At 43.2% G+C, this 23,044-nt stretch overlaps 1 long non-coding RNA gene across 2 annotated transcripts in view; it reads right to left on the bottom strand.

Annotated features, from left to right (window-relative positions):
* Window positions 1-152: 152 nt before the first annotated feature.
* LOC101805192 (uncharacterized) overlaps window positions 153-23,044 on the bottom strand; it is an 81,252-nt gene continuing 58,360 nt past the window's right edge. The window contains exons 8-17 of one of the 2 annotated variants that reach the window (XR_011803855.1): window positions 22,577-22,750; window positions 21,895-22,028; window positions 20,825-21,077; window positions 19,894-20,046; window positions 16,220-16,466; window positions 15,621-15,725; window positions 14,627-14,725; window positions 9,858-9,965; window positions 9,566-9,724; window positions 153-3,316 (exon numbers count right to left, since the gene is read on the bottom strand). This is a non-coding gene — a long non-coding RNA (uncharacterized lncRNA). Of the gene's footprint in view, window positions 3,317-5,347; window positions 7,922-9,565; window positions 9,725-9,857; window positions 9,966-14,626; window positions 14,726-15,620; window positions 15,726-16,219; window positions 16,467-19,893; window positions 20,047-20,824; window positions 21,078-21,894; window positions 22,029-22,576; window positions 22,751-23,044 lie in introns of those variants that run through there. The other variant, XR_011803856.1, reaches the window with a different exon arrangement.

The raw sequence follows: 23,044 nt of genomic DNA, 5'->3' as shown, positions 1-23,044 counted from the left end.
CAAAACCCAAAGGGAGCCACGTCCATGAGGATGAGGAGCACACAGGTTCCTCACCAAGGTGGCAGCTTTCTGAAGCTTTACTCAGCCAGCTCCACCTGGCTGGGATATCCCACTCAGCTGGGCTGTAACCTCGCTCTTCTTTCACTTGCTGTTTGTTTTTGCTTCTCCTCTGCCCTCTCGACTCCCTGGAGTTAAGGGGATGAGTTAAACACAAGTACAAGGAATTGTTTTCTTTTTTCTTTTCAATAGTCTTTTCCTTTCCTTCATGCTCTCCTTACCCCTTCCTGCACCCTGCCATCAGCTGCCTCCAGACAGCTTCTTGGCATGTTGTTCTCCTTGCTTTCCCTTCTAAGTCACCAGTAGCATGCTGCCCCCAACGCCGCTGCCTGCTGTGGCAGCGTTTCTGCACCAAGAAGATAATAAATACATCAAGCCTGTCAAAGCCACGCTGTTTTGGCTGGGAAGAGGTGCCCCCCTGCTGGGTGAGATCACTTCCCGCTGCGATGTATGGCTTTCCCCTCACTGACAGCTCTCCAACAGGGAGTAATCGGTGTCCAACAGAGAGGAGTAGCCAGCTAACGCTGCTAAATGGCACTTAGGGCTGATGAGGGCAAAGAGGAGAAGAAAAGGAACATCAGAGTGATACACACAGCCTCTCTCTTGCTGGTGTGGTATGTTGACAGAGAGACAAACTGGATCTCCTTGCTGGCCCTGCCTGCGGTTTCCCAGGCAGGAGGTGGCAAAGAGAAAGGGGAAACTGATATTCCTGCTTGAGTCTCAGGGCAAGTGTCAGCCTTAATCCTACAAGGGGATGACACCTGTAGGTCTTGGTGCCAAAATCCATTAGTTAATGTGAAATTAGGAGAGGAAGGACATGAAGCAGGACAGACAGACAACACCTGCACCCGTGTGCTTAGTGGAGGCCAGGCCCTCTGCCCCCCATGCAGCAAATGGCAAGGCTCAGCCCTGAGCTGTGCTCCTGGCACAGGACGGATTTCTGGGGCAGGAGCTAGCAGGGAAATGGATTTCCCATGGAAAAATTTCAGAAAGAATTAATTTGGCTTGTTTGCATTTCACAGACATCTAGGATGCTCTGCAGTACCCAGGTACAACAATGGGTTTCTCACCTCTGCGTCACCAGCTCACCTCAGAAAGCTGTCATCCTCACATTGTTTCTGATTAAGACAGATGAATTAGCTCTGTATTCATGGATTTTTTTTTTTTTTTTAATTAAAGAAATATAAAAGAGTAAAACAATGATTGAGACACTGTGGCCAGACTGTGAGATACTAAAATGAGTCATCTGGAGTTTCTTTACCCCTAGACCGGCCTCTTCAAAGACACTTAAGGGAATCAATTGCCCGTATCCCACTAAAATCCTCTCTGTATGTGGTTCATGAAGCTCTGAGACCCTTTCCCGCCCCCACAGCCTCCATCCCTCACCTCTGAAGTCTCTCTAGTCCATTATTCCTGAGGCTGATTTGTGAACAATGTGTTCACTTTCCGTACTGCCTAATGAAGATGTTCCTGTCCCTGAATATTGTATCTGCAGCATGCTTAATGGAAAAAAATAGCTATTATTATCATTGGTGGTTCAGATGAGTTTCTTGGCAGTGCGGGTGGTACAGTTATGTGGACAATCAAACAAGCCAGTGATTATTGCCAATGCATTTTTGAGGAAATCATTGCTGTTTAAACTCCAATCACAACAATACCTCATTTAAAAGCATAAAAGCTTTCACTCAGCAGACCTACCTTTTTTTTTAATAGCGAGACAATTAAATAAATCTCCTGACACTTAACCATCATTTACCCAACAGTAAGAAAATGGATTCAATGCCTTCACATTAGTTAGATTATGATATTAAAGCAAAAACTGAACAAGTACAAGCAGGTGAAGGAAGACCTTTGAGGAGTGCATGCAGCACTACAGGTATGGCATGTTTTTTTTGTGTTTTTTTTTTCTTCTTTTTTTTCAGGGGATAGGAGGGCAATTTTTTCTTTCCATGTTCAGATATCAACTAAATTCTTAGCATTATTACATTTCATAAATTTCACCTTTCTTGGGAAAACAAGGAAGTTGTCCCTCCATTTATAAACTGGAAACTCAACTATAGCACAAATGATGCCATCCTGAAATTCTTTGCCTAAACCAGGAACTGAATCTGGATGTGCTGGACTGTTCCGCACAGTAACCTTTCTACACTTAAAACTGATTCAAGCTTTGTTTTGCTAGCATTTCCATTAAAACTGGTACCTAGAAACTTGAGTGTAAGTATGGATTAAAGCTCAGGAGGCAAAAAAGTCCAGGATCTAGTGCATTTTTGCTAGCATCTTAGGAAAGAATGAATTATCTTAAAAGACAGCCCCCAAACTAACACTGAAGCAACTGTGACCGACCCTGCACTGGTACAAACATCAGCCATTGACAGATTATAGAGCTTTTATTACCCGTGATCCCAATGGTACCCTTAATCCCTGGCTCTAGCACTTTTCCCTCATTAGGCTCCTCGTGTGAAGAGCATGTTCTTCTGATACCATTATTCAGAAGCTGTTGCTAAATAGCTCCTGAATTTATTACCTTCTGCTGGCTGTCAGCTACAGCATCTGTAGTGGGAGTCCCTTTCTCCTCTCCGAGTAACAACAGCAATGGTACAAAATCCTTGTCTTTTAGGCAGTGTTTGAGTTTGACATGTATTATTACATACTCACAAACCTATGCTGAATTTTATGGTCTCCTTTATAATATGCTGTTCAGGAAAAAAAAAAAAAAAAGGAAGAATGGAAGGGTATCAAATTGATCCAGTCTCATTCCTGACTCTAAATAACTGACAACTGCATAGACAGCTAATTGTTTCCTGACCCCTGCTTATTCAATTTTTAAAGAGTTCCCATAGATAAATGTTATATAAGTGGACCTTTGCTTTTGCCTCCCTCCCAACCACCCTTTTTGACAGAAGACAATATCTGTGCTTCAAAAAGATGTTTATGATGGGCTGGAAAGAGTTAAAACCTCATCTTCCACTCCTCCCTCTTTATCGTTTTAATTGGCTGTTCTGATGACCTGACCACCTCTTTGATACGCATCAAATGCCGGCCCGTGAAATACAGAGCATGTCAGCCTGCCGAACAAGGGTCAACCCGATTGTCAATAAGGCCATCAATCAGACCTGGTGGCATGATGGATCCAATCCAGACCAAAAGTCCCAGCTGGAAACGAAAGAGCCTCCCCGCTGATAAGGCGGTGTGCAGCGCAAGGCCCGACAGCTCGCACCAGGGTCACCAGCCTGGAGGCCACGAGGCGGCAAACTTCAAACTGGAAAAAGGCAACAGTGAGCAAACAACAAACCCCCCAAAACCAACAAAAAAAAAGAAGCCCTCTCAGCCAAGCCAGCGGTGGTTCCGAATCAAAGAAGCTCAGTGAGGTGAGAGAGAGACAGGAGGCCATGCAGGGAGGCGACAAGGGAGGCAGCGTGGAGGTGACCTTCAAGGCCGAAATAGCACACGTCTTGGGTAATGCTTTGCACCCTCATGCTTCTCCTCTGGCCTGTCACCACAGATAGGAAAGGGTGGCACTGCCACAAATGAGTGCCACAATTGTACAAAAACGCCTTCACCCCTTCCTCACCCTCCCTCGTTCTCCAGTGAAGCAAATCAAGGAACAGATCCAAGGGAAAGCCAACCATAATGCCTTCTGGAGATTTTTTGGGGACCACCAGGGAGCTGTAAAAATGCCTGTGCTAGCAAGGAGAAAGCAAGAGTTTAGGAATACTGCTGCTTAACTTCCTGGGTGTGATGGCTCCACTAGCTGCAGTGGTGGCTTATTTCTCTCTGGACAGTCATCATCACTGCAATCTACTTAAGATCCTCTGCTTAGGGATGGGATGTAAAACAGGGGTGATATTCCAAATAACTCTGCAAGGAGAAGCATCTCTGAGATGTCAGTCATTCCAGAAGCAGGATGTTCAGGTGCCATGACCACACCATGGACACTGGGGAAAGGCATTCCCTCTTGCAAACCTGAGGAAAGACTTGTTCTTTCCAATGAGGAACTAAATGGCATAGAAAGGCCAAAAGACTTTTTGAGCTTTTTTCTGGCTCCATCATGTCTTGGCCTTCTTTGAAGAGAAAAGGTCTGACCTCTCAACAGATCTAAGGTGTGTCTGTAAGGGCAGAAAACTTGAGACAAAGTGCCTCAGCTCAGCACGTGTCACACGGGTAGTACACACACCCTGTACACCACCATGCCCGTTTCAAACCCACAGAAACACAGAAGCATGCACACATGCCATGTGCTGTATTGAAACACAGGAGCCTGGAAGCAAGATGGATAACGCCAGAAAATACCACTTGGCTTGGAGTACCATCCCTGCTGCTGTTCACGAGAACCTGCTGCCCACGTGCATTCACCAGATGACACCCACCACAGCACATATACAGCCCTTACCACAAACTCACACAGGCATGCACATTTACGCATACACCCCCAAAGACACATCCTCTTTTCCCTGGTGCCCCATCTTTGCTCTGAAGACCAGGCAGTCCCTTGCTAAGTGCTCCACGCCAACTGCCCCAGCTGCCGTGTGCTGGTTTCACACCCTCTGGCTTCCCACCCCTGCCCTCTGCTGCACCTCCTTGTGTGGCTGCTCACGTCTCGTGGCTCAGAGCCTGGTGTGGTGCAAATATTTGCATGCTCTCTGGGAGGAACACAGTGCACTGGCCTCCAGGGGCAGGCTGTCTGCATATTTATTCTGGAATAGCAAACAACGCGGAGAGCAAAGAAGAGAAAAAGCCAGATAAGATAAAAGCGTGTTACCAGGTCTAACATAAAATCAACAAAGACCACAGAGAAAAGTTATCTGCAAAGCCCAGTAAACCCAGCAGCAACTGATTCTAACAGAGGAGCCCTTTTGCAGGTTGGATAACTCAAAGGCTGGGGATACAGAGCTCTTTGTCTGTTGGAGTGCCCAGTATCAGGTCTTTGTAAATCACTGTGTCTTATGACAATTTACATTAAAAAATCTTTTTTGGTCTCTGTCCTGCTCATGCAATGAACCTGCAAATAGCACCTTCATAATGACAGAGCAGAAATAAAAGACTTTCACACATATTATTAGATATGATTGCTCCAGAGCAAGCCGCAGCCTAACATCTGACTGAAGAGTGCTGTGAAACACTGCAGCAGTTCATTTCCAGTATGGTGTGGTACAGGATATTTCTTCTAGAAGATAGATTCACCCAGCTGGAGGGTTTCCTCTGTCATTTAAAAAATATCCACAGTTGATGAAGTTTTAATTCATGTATGTGATTAATTTATAAAGTGAAACAAAGTGTAGTTGTTATACAAACTGCGCAATGATGAATCCACAGGGAAAAAATAGAAGGGAGGTACTAGGAGAACCACATGTGAAAACCATATGGAAGGGTGTTCCACCAGCTTGGAACCAGATGGAAGAAAACATTGTCCCTGGACACTGTACAGAGTCCTACTGATAACACATGATAAATCATTCACTGAGTGTAAGCAGGAGAGTGAACATCACCACATACCAAGCTGCGCAGGGACAACAGGACCACAGGCTGGAGGACGTTAGATAAAAGGCCAGCACTAAATGCTCAGATGTTACCCCTTGTGTAGATCCAATCTCTGCTATTATCAGCAGGGACAACCAGAATAGCTGTAGAAAGAAAAAGCACAGCAGCACGCTTTGAACGCACTGAAAAACCCACAACACAGCTGGGTTTGCAATAATTGGGAGTTGAACATGAATATTGTAGAATTGGGTTGATATTCACCCCTATAAAGAGGACATGAACTTAGCCCTGTACCAACTTCGCTGTATGACCTTTGGCAAGTCATTTAAGGACCTCTGAATTCAAAGGGCATCCTCCCATTTGCTCCAAAGCACTGCTCACCAGCTGCTTTCCAAGCCACACTTCATTTCCCAGGGAAGGAAAATCCTTTCTCCTACACTCCTGCCCACTTGAATTGAGGTTTCTCAGGTACATTGTCTCTCTTCTCAGGAATGACAACTGCTCCCAACAAAAGAGGACTCCAGGTCTGACTGGGTCAGACGAGAGGACAGTAAAAGACACTTAAGTGACACTCAGAGGTAGGTTAGACAGATAATGTGCCTAATATTCAGTAATTTATTTAGCTCATCACTATCAAAAAGCACAGACTTCTGCAGTGGTTCTGCTTGAGCTCAGCGGGCCATTACATTGACGTGGAGTTGCAGATTTCAGACTGACAACTAGTTAAAGCTTTACATCCAGCTCAACTTCCAAATTCTGTTTATGGCCAAGAAGGTCACTCCCGGCCGTCACTCCTCTTCTCTCGCCAGTCTTTCCATTTCTGTTTCGCAGGGAATTTTCTTATTGCGGGGGAGGGAGCCCCATGATAAATATGACTACTTCATGCTCTCAGTAGCTGCCATGTGCACAATTATCTGTATAAGCACCAAATGACTTCTTGCCCTAAGACGGGCCTGAAATTCTCTTCCAAATGCAGTGTTTCTGTTTTGTTTTGTTTTTTAACGGTACACGCCTGTGCAACAGACCCAAGAGCAGGATGGGTCATTGTGCACGGAGACATGCAGACAAGGGAGCTGACCAAAACACATGTAGTATGCGGGACCACCAAAGATGACCCTAAATTAGACCACCCAGTCACTTTGTTGGCTCTATTTTGAGGAGCCCGAATCTCAGAGCAGAAAGCAGTGTCCTCACCCGGGTTCCTTGGCCTGCGTTTTAGACCATCGCGTATCTCCAGTGACTTCCTGCTACTGACCTCTTATAATAAATCATCCTAGCCAGCCTCCCTCCCTCCTGGCAACATCCTGTTCCTTCATCAAAAAAAAACCACCTCCCACTCACAATTCCAAGGTTCGATATCAATCTTAAATAAATGCCTCTCCGGACTCAGCTGCATTCCCTAAGCCACCTTATCTCCTGCCTCTCTAGAATGGCTGCAAATTCAAGATGCATCTGCAGAAGCCTTTCGTGCTTTTTGCATTTCAATTCTACCCTGGTGTTTTCTTTCCTCTCCCCATTTTTTTTTCTTACAGTAAAGAAAATTATGTTCAGGAGAACGTAAACTGCAATATAAATGTGTGCTTATTTTTACTTCAGAAAGGGAAAAAATGGAAGTCCAAAAAGAGAGGGAGCTGGAGTTGTTTTTTTTTTATATATGAAATACAGTGAGAAGAGACCCCACAGGAGAGGTTCTGTTGCATTGTCTCCCTTGCCCTGGCTTCCCTCGCTTCATATCTCGGGTGCAAGAAAACCTGTCAATATATATCTGCCCATCAGAGTACCTTCTTCAGCATCCAGAAGCTGGGGACCAGCTGCGTCCATCACCGGTCTGCTTCCCAGCCAAAGCCTGGCTTGAACTAGGCTTTGCCAACCACAGTGGTGACTGGTTCACGTTGGACTGCATTTATTTTCACTCAGGACCTTTTTCCCTGTATTTTTCATTATTTTATCACTTTCATAACCATTTTTGTTAATAGATTTCCCTCCACCCTCAAAACTTTATGTCCAATCCTTCCAAATGGAAATTACTCAAAAGCAATGACATTTGCCTGCTTACATTTCACATCTGTATCAGGATCTGTGGATACTGGCGCTTACCTGCTCACCTAAGCTTCTCTTTACCTTCCTTTGCTCTTCCCTCATCCTTCCTTGCTTTTACAGACTTCCAAGATGTTTGTGACCAGCTAACCAGCTCCCTGGAGTCCATTTCAATCTTTTTCTCACTTGAGAGGAATTCCTTGGGTCTCCCCAGACTTGCATCTCTCTCTCTTTTTAAAATGTAAGAGTAATTGACTAATTCATTAGCAGTTCACTTGATTAATTAGCCAGTGATCACCTATAAGAAAAGCAGCCATGAGCTAGCAGGCTTCCCAGTTAGAGGAAAAAGCTGGAGAAGAAGCAAAGAAAATGGGCTTTAGTCAGAGAAACAAAAGGGGGTGAATAAGATGGCATGGCAGCCTCCTAAAATGCCCTCAGAGTTTATAAAGTAATCTTATTCCAGCACACACATCCCTCAGATGCCCTCCTTCTCCTTATCATCCAACTCACTCAACCATGTCACTGACATATGTACTTAGCAGCAGTTATCGTCAGTGGCACATAAATAAATGGCAGGTATCAAAGAATCAAGGTCGTCAACTCGTCATGAATATTTCAGAGAGAAGCAACATGAAAAGCTCAAGTGTCCCAGCCTCTCAGATTTCCAACAGAAGGAAAAAAACACAAACCACACGCACACAGGCACGCGCGCACACACATACGCTAGGTCTGCTGGCTTGGCCATCACATGCACGTAGTTCATTTCAAGGCAATACCACATATGTTCCAAGACAATCTGTCACATTTTAAAAATATATAAATATATATTATACATCTCCTCTGTATAATGTGCAAACTCTAAGCAGCTGGCAAGAGGGCAGTGGTGATTTAATGCAAGAAAACTGCACTTTGCTGAAGGGGCTAGGGACTAGATAGCTTGGGCTGTAACAAGAAGCCTCTTTGACAAAGGCACAGAGTGGCATCTTTTCACACAATTATATGTGGGTCACATTAACCTCTGCTGTGCAGGATTCCCTTGAGCTGCTTCTGTCTGCATGGCTCTGCAAAGAAATCAAAGCAGAAATTCCTCTCTCCCTCTCTTTCGCCGTGTAGGGTGATGCAGGGAAGTGATGGAGAGGGAGAAGGGGTTCCCAGCTCACCACACAAGGCAGAAGGCTGTGGGCAGGAGCATGGGCCAGGTCGGAAACACAACGAACTTCCTGGTGAACTCAGGGGCAAAAACTTCACACCTCAGGACCACACAGTTTCATTAATCAGATACATGAATCAGTGGACATATTTGAGATTTTGAGCTGTTTAGAGCGTTATAATATTGGGATATACATGTGTATACAGCTGAAGAAATGTTAAGTTTTGTTTTCAGCATATATGCCAGATGCTCTTTGGAAACTATTTGAATTTTGTTCTGTTGATGCGGAGACAGACAGAAGGAAGAAGGCAGGCAAGACATTTTTTCACAGACTGTGGAGATACAGATTTTCTCCTGTCAAATGAAACTCAGATTTGCAAACGGAAATTTCATCAAAGCCATGGGATTTATTAAACAAAGCAATGGTTTCTTTAACGAAATCATTTGGGCATTCCACTGTGTTCTGGATTATTATTATTTTTTTTGATTTATTTATCAAACAACTCCATTCCTGGGAATGTGTCAGCAAACTTTCAATGAGATTAGTTTTCCACTTTCTAGTGCCTTGAAAGTTTGTTCTTTTTATGTTTTTTTTTTTTTTTTTTTTTTCCTCAGGTACCTCACCATATTCTTCAGTGTACCTCTGTATTTAGATGGTTTGATGTGGTATACAGCAAGTGATCTTTATGTTCCGTGGCAAACTGAATTTAAATGACAAGATCTTCTAGATTTGACAAAGTCACCATGAAATTTGGCTTTCATTTATATTAAAATGGGATCTTTCTCAACAAACTCATTATGGAAATGAAAGATACATTCCTTGAAGTGACAATCAATACTTACACTGTCATTCAGCTCCAATTATTTTGTTAATTCCCACATTTTCAGTACCAGGATGCTGCAAGATTTTGAACTTGCAAAACACAAGAAGCTGGAAAAGTCTTTGAAGATGGCTGGACACTGTGAGATAAGGACACAGACTGGAAGTATCTGCCAAGACACCTAAAAGTGAAGATTAAGACCAACAATTTTAGAGGTATTTGAGCATTTTTTACATGCTGAGATCACTTCCAGATCATGATCTGATATTTTAAAGTGCACAGTCGCATTACCAGAATCTGTAATTACTGCTCACCTTTCACCCTCTGTTGCTCATTTCCCCTCTATGCCAAAGTGCTCTTTCCACTCATTTCTGCCAAAAAAACTGTGTGACCAGGCTCTGAACCAGACTGAGGAAATTTTCCTGCTTTAAACAAACAAACAAACACAACAACCTTTTATTTTATTTTATTTTATTTTATTTTATTTTATTTTATTTTATTTTATTTTATTTTATTTTATTTTATTTTATTTTATTTTATTTTATTTTTTGTGAGGTTGGCTTGCTCCTCCCATCTGGTTCCCAACCACATGAGTAGTTTTGCCAGCATAGCAGTATGAACAAGAGGCCAGGAGACAACATCTTAAACCAATGTTACCACCAAGCAATTTGTAATATCAAACCACAGGCTAAATCTCAACTAAGAGCTTTTTGGGTTTAGAGTGAACACCTCTATTAAGATGAATTAAGCACTTCACAGAGTTCAGAGCTGCAGTTTCAATGTACTTCAAATCTCTATTTTCAACGCTCAGCCCTGAAACAGAAATGGCCTGAAAGAAACCAGATAGGAAGACCATTAATTCCAGGTTTCTGTAGACAAGTGTTTTTGTGCATATGTTGTGTTTAATACAAAAGCACAACCCTGCGCTGCAGTCACTGCCACTGTCACTCCACTGTACAGTAGAGACATCAGAGCTACTTTAAAATTAGCTAGCACAGGTCCTGATAACCATCTAGTCTCAACAGCACAGGCTCAGCATGGGCTAATTTGTCCTGACAAGATTATTTGCAAATTAGGTGAGGAGGTCAGACGACTGCCCTATAACCGCATTAAAATGCAGTAAACATTGGCTCCAAGTTCATACCCTGCCTACATTTTAAATGTTTTTCATGGGGCATTCACTTCTTGTTCCCCCCTCAGTGCCAAGTTTCACCCACTCTCAGGCCTAGTTTCAGCCAAGAATACGTTTAAATGCTCTGCTCAGTCCGATACTACAGGTGTGTGTTGATGCACGTCAGGAGTCTTGTAGTTGAAGGGTATCAGATAGATCCTCAGCTGGGAAGACTCACGAGTGGTGATCTTAAACACCATGTGGAAACTGGATTGCTCGAGTTAAAGACATGTAAGACCAAGGAGGATGGGAACAGGTTTCATCCAGAAATATAAAAAAAAAAAAAAAAAGCCTTTTGGATATTTCTACTTCATATCTCTGCTAGACACATATCCTGCTCCATCTGGAGGGCTAAAGTAGTTGGATGATATTACTGTGAGAACAATTTTGGACTGCAAACAGAACATCCTCCTCTGTTATGCTTTGCAAAGGGTCTGTCTCTGTTTTGTCATGCGGAGGCATGAGCTGCCTGTCAGTGAAAGAAGCAGAGTACTGTGGGATTTCCCAAGCAAAATGATTCAAAACCCACAGACTCACATGAAGCCATCCAGATGTCTCAACAGTTTGTCCTGCCATACAACATGGGCATGCCCAGATGACAGTCTGAGTTGAAAGAGGGCTCACGCTTGTCTTTAATTCTCACCTTTGCAGCCTATTTGGAAAACACGTTTCTGAACTTGTATAGCATTTTTGGAAGGAAAAGACCCTTTGAGTATGAGGAGCCCTAAGAGAGCAAGACTGGCTGGCTGGAGCCATTGCATGTCCTGCAAAAAATAAGGTACAAGGGTAACAGCCCCTTAATCTTAATTGTATGTAGAAATGGTGTCTGACTACTCACACCTGGTCCCATTGCAGTCACGTCCTACATGTTGATATATGTTGACAGGCTGGACACAAAAGCAGGCATACACACTGGACTGACAAAAAACAGTGAAACCTTCCAGTGGAGTCATAAGGGCAGGAGGATGCAAGAAGCACTTAGAACAAGAATAAGAAATGCTGTATAGGGTCAGACCAAAAATCAACCTAGCTCAGTACATGATATATACCAGTAGGCAGGAGCAGACACTTAGAAAAATAAAATAAAACAAACAAACAAACAAACAACACAAAACAAACAAGGTCCACATGAACTGACCTTTCCCTGTTCTACCTGGGCATTGTTTTAATAATGCTTAAAGGCAGCCTACAACAAGTGACTAGTGCAGCCATCAATGGAGCCACCCTCCATTTACACATCTGAATGTGCTCTGGATGTATTTATGCCTTTGGCCATCGTGTAACTTGGCAATGACTTCCCCAATTTATGTAGCCACTAATGTCACAAATTATTTCCTTGTATTTGTTTTCAACTTATTACCTGAAGGGTTCTTTTGGTCCTTGTGACTCCAAAGCCTCCTTATGAGAGCTTCTGCCCTGTTAGTGCAGTGAAGTCACCCTTCCTCTAATCCTGACACCTGTTTTCTTTCCCTGACACACTGGGTGCAGTTCTGACGAAGGAAGATGAACGCTGTATAGATTCCTCCACCTGAGCCAGTATCAGTGGGAAACCTTTAGGGTCGATAATAAGAAATAGAGATTTCTAAGGCCTGATTCACATTATCCTGAAGTGAATCATTAAACAGGAATATGGATGACTAGATCATGTAAGCAACTGCAATGTAAACTCCTAAACTCAGTTAAAAGAAATCCCACCTTCTGTCTTTGCTAAGACTCCTCTTTGATTACAGCTCAGTGTCATGCACTCCAACTAGTTTCTTGTCATTTTGGGTGCTTCAACAGGAGCGAATACTCTCCTCACAATATCCTTACTTTCAATACCACTTTCTTCTCCTTATTTTCCTTCTTCCATCTCTTTTCAGTGGTCTTGTTTTCCACCAGTCACACCAGCTGGTGTGACTCACAAATGTACTTATTTCACAGACTTACTACCCAGCAGTCCTACTACTGAGAGCAATCCTTTTGTCCCCCCCAAAAGTAGTTTTCTAATGCTTCTAACCCTGTCCAGAAGACCTTTTGTGAAAGCCAGGTACGGATGTTCTCAGATAGCTCTGATGAACTAGGTTTAAATGACAAGTAGGGTTGTCTGTACAGAACAAAAGCTTCAGGTGTCCCAAAAATTCATTCAACATTTTAGCATAAACATGACCTCCCAGCACCAAAACATAATGACACACACACAGAAATTAACTTGGCTAGCTGCTACATCAAAGCTGTGAAAGAGCCTTTAACATCACGCAAGGAATAAGCCTCTCTTACAACCTTGTCATATAAATGCCTTTCATTACACTCCTGTTCACCAATTTGGGGCAGTTTCAAAAGGATGTGGGGAAAGAAACAGTGGTAAGATCCCAGTGTGCTCCTTGAGAATATCCCATGACCTTACCCCATCTCATGTATCTGAATAAGAACCTGAATCCCTAACTCATTACTCCGGTGTTAAAAGGGCCTGGGGATGGGGCAGTCCGTCAGGCAGGCAGATCTGAAGCCATTTAGGACTAAATTACAATTCTTAGAGTAGTTCTCCAAGCTTTTTAGGTAAAGTGCTGAATTGGTTTCTGTTTGTGAAAATCTGACATAGGAAGAGTTTGTCCCACCAGAAGGTGACATAACCCAGATGCCACACTGACTTGACACTGGGTTTACAGCACTTTACAGAGAGGAAGCAACTTCCCCTTGATCAGGCAACAGCCAGGACCTCTCCTGCATCACTGAACACTCAGAAGCTCCCCATCCCACTTACCTCCCCTTAGACAAAATGAAATGTTGTCCCTTATGCATCATTCATCAAAGCCATACCCCATAATTAATGGCATCATTTGTTCAGGGGATTTCAGTAGGTACTGAAATCCAAAGCATCAATTCAGCAGTCTCAACCCAGCCTGGGTAGATAAAAATATGCCAGGAAGACTTTCACAGACATGTGACACAGGAATCATTGTCCTTTGAAAAAGTGGTTTAAAGGTGTTTCAGAGCTATGAGATCCTGCAAACTGGGTTCTCAGCTCCAGCAAGATGATACTACAGAGGAATGTTACATGAGGGGGTCACCTTTATGGCATTTTGAGGCAACACCGTGGACTGGGATTATCTTCACAAGAATGGAAACAGCCACAGTTGCAGCAAATACCAAAGCTCCAAACAAGCAAGAAATTAGGAGTAGCCAGGTTCACTGCAGGCCTGGTCATGCTCCCTTTTCCTCTGGAACACCTCCCAGCCCAGCAGCAGAAACAACAGAGTGGCTCTTGTGAAGAGGTTGTTGTCCAAATCAGAGGTTCAACCCAGACCTCACCAAGCCAGTAACACAGGACTCAGCTGGAAACCCTTTCTCCCCAGCACTGCAGCACACAATGGCACCCCAGCGCAAGATCTCAGTCTCCTTCTTACAACTGTGCAGTTTCTCTGGAACAGTTTTTTGGGGCCTGTGGTTTTCAGCAAAGAGGAATTTAAAGAACAAAACCTTGGTTCATTACATCATGGCTCCAGTAATGTCTAGGAACATTTTACATTTGATAAAATCTCCCCAGATTACCTTCTGAAAGCCTGCGGTCAAGTCACATGGCTGGAAACACAAGAATGATGTAAGTAACCACTGAATAGCCCATAGATCAGTTCTCTCATGATGCTAGCACAGAAGCTTGGGAGAGGCATCACATCTCCTTCAAGGGAGCATGGTAATTAGCTGAAGTCAAGGAACTGCTATGTCTATGCAGAGACAGGAAAAATGGCCTGGAGTTATACATGCATAGGTCTCACTTTGCAGAAATATTGGGTCCAAGGTTGTTTGCTGTGCCTGCTCTCTGCACTAGTGTTGTCCATCCTTATCTATCCCTCTGTGTCCCATCTTCCTGGGGGTACATTGTCCCACCTCTTCTCAGTCCAATCCAGGTTCTTAAAACAAGGTCGAACCTACCTTAAAGGTGGGGACTCACATCTGAAGCTTGGATTTATGGGCGGATGAGTGGTCCATCAGAGCAGATGGTCAGAGGGCATCTCTTCCAGGCTGTTAAACCTGGACAAAAATGGCAGAGAAAACAGGGAGATGAAAAATGCCATGGGAAAACCTGAAGTAAACTTTTCCAATAAAGGATTACTCTAAAGGGGATCTCCGTTTCATCCTTGTGCATTCTGCCTTCGGGAGAAAAAACACTTGCACAATCTATTATTTACAGGATAAGCCTGTGCTTTGGTGAGTACTATCCTCTGCCTTTCAGAGACAAAGTGTGAACCTTCAATCTTCAAGTAAAGCCACGGAAGCACAATCTGTACAGTTAACAATGGAAGGGTGGGCAGGAGTCACCTTTAAATTCTGACCTCAGGTGACTTCTCTGATGTCAGAAAGTCAAAGACAAATTGAGGCATAATAATCAAGAATGTTGATTTCCAGACTGTACTTGCAACCACTAGTTCATGCTGCTTCTCATCAGAGCAATGTCACCATGAGACTTTTATTCATCTGAGAAAACAGAAGTGACAGCAGCTCTTTGTTGTGATTGGCCTCTAAGCTTCCCTTGTCACACCATAATTAGTTAGCAGGACTGCTTTATTGCAATTGGGGTATTTCATTTGCAAGTGCATTTGGATGGCTAATTCAAATATAAGTCTCAAAAGCAGAGAATAATACAATGTTACAAGCCCTACAAATGAGATATTTCTCTTAAATAGGTGGCTTATCCATTTTGCCTGCTTTCTGTTATGGACTTGGAGTCTTTATTTTTGCTCTGAAGATTCAAATCAGTTGGAGTTTTTATTGTAAGTGAAAGAGTCAAAGGACAGTACCTGTCCCAAAAAGCTATTCAAAACAGGTAATAGGTAAAAAAAAAAAAAAAAAAAATAAATCAACACTAATACCAGTTCCTCCTCTTTACAAATCAGGAGAAGAACCATGAGGAGATGAAATGACTTGCCTGCTCGCATTTCAGCTGAATCAGGTCTCACAGCTCTGGGTGATGACTCAGCCAGAAGACCACCCTTCCTCTTCAACAGTCACTGGAGGTCTAAATGCAAGTAGCCTGCCAAAGGAGGGAATATATTGTTTACAGAGCTGAAGATTTCTGGATACCCTGAGGCTTTGCCACAAACCACCCCTCCTCCCTGCCTTGGCACAGGATCTTTGTCAAAAGCAGCTAAAGATAAATGCTCGAGCCTGGTGTTGTTCCCAGTGGCCCATCTGCAAGCTTCAGTGCTAACTTCCTGGTAGGTGCCTCCCTTTCAAACTGGAATCCAATTTACAAAGCCTTTAATTTTAAACTTTCTCATCACTGACTTAATAAAACTAAATGACAGGTAATGGTCCCAGAAGCCAGGAACTATTAGATCCTTCTCAACACTAATAAGGGCTGATCAGACGCTTGTGCACTCTTTTTCCAGCTCACAAAAGCCCAGCTCCCCAAGGACTCTGCCACCGGGGGAGAAACAGGAAACCAACGCTCTAACAGGCAGGTGAAGAAGGGCAAGAAAAGAAAGAAGAAAAAAAAATCAGGAAAAAAAAGACGTCAACACGAACACTTTAAACTGGAAATGGGTAGCAGGATCACTGTGGATAATGCCTGCTCTCTTCCTGGAGTTCATTTGGGGCCCACGTGCTCGCTCCATTTCCCCACCAGGGCACTGGGGGCTCTCAGAGGCGCTACAGGCATCGTGGCTACGCAGAGGCATGGAGCAAACCGGCTCTGATTTCTGCCCAAAGGCATCAGTGTCATACCGGTCGGGATGTCAGCTTGGGAGAATGTCAAGGCAGCAGTCACGGTGTGCTGTCACAAAGAGAAATAGATATCATTTCAAACACACAGCTCTGGAGAGAGGAGGGAGAAGCAGAAAAGAGAATCCCATAATGCACTTTTAGGGGGGAAGAAATAGAGGAGGAGGCTTAACTCTGCTTTGGCCACACCAGAGGAGGCAGAAGATGCTCCATATCCTTACAGCCAGCGTGCCCCTAGGCTGGGAGGGGCAGGTGGGATGCTCCAGAATAGGCCTGATTCTTTGCTCTTTATTCACTTTTGGAAGGAAGGAGCTGGAATCAGCCTCTGAGGATTATTTCCTGCTTTGTGGTCTTCCTTGGCAAACTAGAAGCTGTGGGCTTAGCCTGTAGCACAAGGGAGATGGGTAGTGGTGTAGTGGCAATGAACAGGGCTCCAGTGGTTTTCTGTCCTCTTCAACTTACACCTCCACACCTCTGTGATAAAGGAGACTTAAACCCAACCTCATTCCTACTCCAATTGTTTTAGTAAGAATCCAACCATATAGTCTTCACATCCCAGGCCTAAGGCAGCCTTACATAAACTGTGTTACGGCCTTTCAAGGTGAGTGTTACAGTCACATCTTCCCCCATCACAGAAAACCAGCAAGGTTACGTGGGCTTAATTTGAAGACACTCCTCTTCACCTGCCATGAATAGACTACGCTGTTCCTGTAGCCATTAAGTTCTTAGGCCTTGCTTTGCAAAGGGGAAGGTAGAGAGAATCTTCACTTCAGTCCCCTTCCCAGACTACAGAGTATGTAACCCTATTTTCAAAGCAAGAAACGCTTTTGAAAGAAGACCTTTTGGTGCCACAAAAATGCCATCCAAGAGCACAAGTATTTTAACAAAAAGAGTGGATTGAATTACAGTTTGAGATAAACATGACATTTCCAAGACCTGATTATTCCTCCTTCCCCATAAAATATTTGCTTTCTGCCCATACGCACAAAGGGAACAGCACCAAGGAGTCTCAGGCTCCGTCTCTGAAGGCATCCTAGTGGAAGGCTTGGAGATGACACAATGAGCTTATCTTATTACAAACACACACACATGATATCTGTGTAACTTTTTTGATATACAAAGTCAGTATCACAGAAAGCCCTGGAGCCTGTTGCAATATAATTAATGTGATAGGAAATCTTGTACTGGAGCGCAGCCAGGATTTTCATCACACTCAAGCCTCACTCAGTAACCACTGGACTTTCCATTCCTCCCTCAGCCACCCACCTTATTTGTCTTTCCTTCCCAATTCCTCTGAAGCACCTTTTAAACCCTATTGACATGATTGTTAGCTATAGTAGCATGCTGAATCTATGAAGGACTCTGTCTGGAGCGAATTCCTTGCTTGCTGGCTCGTCTCTAGCCTAAATCAAGGCTCTCTTATCCTTGCACATGACACTAGCTCATATAGCCTTGAAACCTCTCACTTCCCTATTCCCAACAGACATTTTTATATTTAAAGTGGTTCCTCCTTCCTCACCCCTGTCCTTTTCCTCCCAGGTTTGGCTTTCCACATACGATTCTTCCAGCATTTCCAAACAGAGAGTAATCTCCCAAGACCCTGCGTTATGCTGGTTACCCTATACTTTGCCCTGTACTCTGGATCTCTCTCTGATAATAAGGTGCATACACTGTATATCACAGCTGTAGAAAGAAAGGGGATGTATACATGTGGCCTCTCCTAAGTGTAATACACAGGTCTGGATCCTCTCCCAACATCTGCTCTTAGTCTGGACAAAGGGAATGAAAGATGTTACAAGGTTTGTGGCTTGTGTAAGAAAGATCTCGTGAAGAATTGCAATAGCATACTCCTAACCCATGGGAAATGGGTATGGACAGGCTCTTGGAACGAGGTGTAACCTTGACAGGGATGCTTCATCTTGCAACACTAGCTTTTTCACGGCGCTTTTTAGTAGTAAATAGCAAATAGCATTTGTATTGCTTCTTACAACACTGCACTGCTGGACAGATGAAAATATCTGTAGCCCGTAACAGACAGGATTACTAAAGGGGCTTTCCACATCCACACAATAAATGGACAGTAGGGTGAAGAAAATAAGCTGGTCGTTGGAGTTACATTGTTTAAAACATTGTTTATCCAAATGTTTTTAATCTCTTGGGAAAACACGAACTATTTTTGCTCTATAACGATCCTATGATTCTATTTCTACCTTTCAGTCACCAGTGGGCTAAACCAAGCTGTCACTCTCATCAAGGTGCTGGTTCATATCATCCAAAATCTGCTTCCACAGCAGAACGTTAGTTACCCCTTGCTGGTAGTTTTGAGTTAACCGGGCTCTGAAGAAACGCAGCTCTTAACGCGAATTATTCTTCCTTGTCCCCTTTATAGGATTTCTGTTCCTAATTAGAATGTGAACATAACTGTAGCTTTTCTAACTGTCCATGTGAAGCCTGATACTTGGGTAAATTCATAGGATTGTATGAAACTGTTTGGAAACACTGAGCTTTATATCCCTGTTTTGGATATTTAAGGCTAGAACAAGGCACACGGTAAATTCCTAAAGCCTGTAAGTCAGCTTTTCACAGGACAAGATGGCAATACAAGGTTCACTGTAAGACCACCAGTTTCAAAACACCCAAATAAAATAAAATAAAAGTTCTAGATCTAGTTCCTACAGAAATTTTTAATATCAGACCTTTGAGGCCCCGGGGCAATGCCCCTAACCAGGGTTACTCTGAATCTGTAACTGAACACTTGGATAACTGTCTTACCCTGTTGGAGCTCTCTCTCCTCTAGCAATGAGCTCTACCCCAGGCTACCATACATCCCTGGATAAGTGCTTTTTATCCAGACCCCAGGTTTGTCTTTCTGGGGTTTCACCACTTCAGACACTCTCCTGGGATTCCATTTTGTTGGAGCTGTATCTGTGCTTGGAGCTGTATTAAAAGTGCAGGCAAACAACTCTCAAATATTAATCTGAGGTGCACTGAAGTTCCTGGGTAGAAAAATGTAAGTCTCCATCACACAATATAGACCATGCAGGAACAGAAGCAAGGCTGGCAGGTTTCCTTTCATTAATAACATTGATTAAAATTCAGGCTAGGTGTTCCACCTGTCATAGAAAATAACACCCTAAAAGGGTGTTTCTGACTTGAATGGAGAAGAGCTGAGTTGCTGTACTGATACTGCTCCCACCTCTTTTTTAGATTCAAGGCAAATTGTTCAAAACCCAGGCTTCAGTTCTGTATCTGCAAAAGGGACACAACAGCTACACATCTCTCTTGGTCTCCTCCTCACCATTTGCTGTCTTGTCTGTTCGAGCATTTCACAAGAAATGGCAAGGCCTAGTGCAGTGACTTCAGCTGGGGTCCAATAGGAGTGGCAAATAACAAATTCTAAGAGAGGAGCTTTTTGTCCCAATAAATTGAGAACAAAAGATGAGATACTGTAATTTGGACAAATACAGAATAACACTCACTTTTGTGCCGTGGGCGATTTGACTTCAGGAGAGCTGTGCAGCATATGCATGATGCAGCTGGATTCTGCTTTGTGAAGCAGGGCCCTGAAAAGTCTTGCAGAGAATATTAGCAGCAGAATCTCACTAGTTGTTACAAGCTGTGATCTCCTTAGACTATTATTTTATTAAGGAAAAGCACATCTCTTGGAAATCATCCTCCCTTCTTCCCTCCTGCGACTTTCCTTCTTCAGTTCCCAGGACTATTTAATAAGGCATAGCTTTCAAAGGAGCAGCAGCATGACCAGATGGTCTAGCGAAATACAGCTTGTAAAAAAACAAATTCTCCACGAGTAGAAAACTTGGGATGCACGTGTCCCCTTGAAACAGCTCTAAATGTGGATTTTGAGGCGCACCATGTAAGGAAACGATGAGGGCCTGGGCTGCTTTCTATCTGGTACCTACCCAGTCCCACATATGACACACACTTATCCTTTTCATTGCTCCTTGTCTTTTCAAACCACACAACAGTGTCATTGTTCAGATGGCAACTTCACAGCAAAAGGCAATCGTCACATCCCTCAGCTGGAATTGGCTGCAGTTCAGATTTCAAAGCCCAGAGCAAGGTTTTTTCACTGAAGCTTTTCTTCTGGGAGCATGCTGACAGGCCGAATGGCTTACCCTCAAATGTGCCAGGCCATAATAAAATCACCAGTCACCCAGGATCTTCTCCAGACCAGACAAAGGTACTGCAAGGGCAGAGAAAACAGATGCCCTGCAAATACCAGAAAATCATGTGGTGTTTACTAGGACTCTCAGCCTTGTTCCTGCCACTCTGCTGGAGCAGCTCCAGGCGTTCAGGGTTCACACTGGACTGACTCCAGATTAAACGACAATGTAATAATTTATGTGCATCTCTATGCTTTGGTTTTAAAACCTACAATTAAAAGGATACAAGGACACAGTAATTTCCTCCATGAATCAGACCTGTGGGCCCGTTAACGCAGGATCCTACTCATTACACTGGTAAGTGGAAAGCTGACAACATAGTTCTCTCTGTCCTAGTATTTGGGAAATTGGTGCTTTAAGAAGGATGACAAAGGAAACCAGCAGAGTCAGAAGTGACGAAAAAGAAAGCTTTGCTGAGAAGAACAGTGAGCTCCTCCTGCAGTACTTCCAGGATATCTGTAAAGCATGCATGGTTCAGCCTGTGGGGAGGAAAAGAATAAATTTCCATTCAATAAAAAATTTTGTATTTTCATTACTTACTTATGGTTTGCTTTGGAAAAGACCCCCAAAAGCTCAGTATTTCCTCCACAACTTTATTTTGAGCCCACTGAAATATGTTGTAAATATTTTATGCTCTACTACGTACTACCAGAAAAAGAAGCAAAAAACAAAACACCACTTGGAAAGAAAAAGAACAACTAAATAAAAACAATGGCTTCAACCCATTCAGGCTCATCTCTGAGCAACAATAATGTTGCCCTGAAGAGAAAAAAAAAAAAAGTCAAATCAATGTAATTTCTTCAACCATTTCATTTTTGCCAGAATGTCATTTTCCAATGGAAAACCACACTGTCAAAATGTTTCTGACCAATTCTATGTATAATAGTTCCTAGAGAGCATCTATGTGAGCAGTGATAATTAGGACAAGATTTTCAAAAAATTACATTGCCATGAGGAAATTCAATGCTTGCACATGGAATATAAGGCCATCCATACCATCGTTTTCACCTTGAGCTTTGGACAACTTCTATTTTACTGTCAACCAAGAGATGTAGCTTATTACAGAGAAAACATATATCAAATAGCATCTGCCATGCAAACCTTATTCTCGTTCTGTCTTGTTTAGTTGTTTTCTCTTAAAAAGTCATTAGACTGAAAGTAAATGGTCACTCTTTATGGACTGAAAACACTGTGTATCCTTAGTTCATCAGCACAAAGAACACAAAACATAATGGATGTTTATCTTGTCTAGATGCCAATTAAACTTCTATAAATGTGACCAGAAATTATTCTTACCAGCTCAGGAGAATCCTTTCTGGGGAAGATATTTCAGTGCTAACAGCTTTTGATTACATGAAAAATACTGTGCAGAAGTACTTTGTCAAGACATCTTGATAATCCAGCTGCCGATGCCAACCAGACAGAGGAATCTGAGAAGGGAATGAACAAATATGTAAGCATTTGTACAAGATGGCGAGCTCACGGACAGCTTGAAAAGCATAACTGTGCAGCTGCCCTGCCTTAGCAGGAGCTTCTCCACAAAATACATCTTCCACAGCTATTTCCTACCAGTGGCAAGTTATTCCTGGCCTACAAGAGCAGTGAATTGCTTCCTCCCTCCTGGCCCCACACTGGCTCAGCTTCTTGGCCAGAAAGCAGAGGCATGAGGCCATCCTCTGTCTCTCTTCACCCTTTTCCCACCCAGAAGCTCTTTTTGAGCATTCCCACCTGCTCCTCCATGCTCAGATACAAGGTTGAGGTAATATATGTAGCGACGTACTTGCTGTTCCAGCTCCCCAGGATAAATGCCCTGCTTGACTCAGGAGGGTGGTCCCAGAGTACAGGGAGATATTAACATAAAAATGTGCAATTCTCACCTCCTCCAACATACGTTTTTATGTCTTCCATGCCCTTTCAAGCCTCTTCAAACATTCAGTTCTGTTTATAACTTGGCTGAGAGATACTGTCAGCTGTTTACCTGCACCAACTCCGCCTGTCCATTCCTCTGTACAACGTGGGCAAACCCAATCCAGCTGCATGACACGTTCCTCTGCTGGGCTGGAAATGGCTTTCAGATATGACTGAAGGCTAGAAAGGTCCTTATCTCCACACTTCAAAGGGCCTCCTCCCATTTGACAAGTTGGTGTCTCCCCTGGATAATTTGAAAATCTTATTCTCAACGGTTTTAAGCCTTTTGATCTTCATAAAAGCCAGGTCACAGAACATCTTATACCGTATGCCTTGAGGAATGCCATAAACTGTGAGCTGTTGCCACATCCAGGCCTCAGTACCTCTAATCTCGCAGTATTTATGAGCTCATATTTTCTTTGAAGGGACACAATCTACTTGAAAATCTTGTATTAAAATCACAAATGTCTGTACCAGTGCCTGCATTTTACATTAGTAAAAGGGGAATAAAATACATAATCTACTCATTTTTCTCCCA

This window comes from Anas platyrhynchos, chromosome 16, assembly GCF_047663525.1.
Source record: "Anas platyrhynchos isolate ZD024472 breed Pekin duck chromosome 16, IASCAAS_PekinDuck_T2T, whole genome shotgun sequence".
Taxonomy (NCBI): Eukaryota; Metazoa; Chordata; class Aves; order Anseriformes; family Anatidae; genus Anas; species Anas platyrhynchos.
The sequence above is the reverse complement of the archived record's forward strand: the minus strand, read 5'-3'. Positions and strand labels throughout refer to the sequence as shown.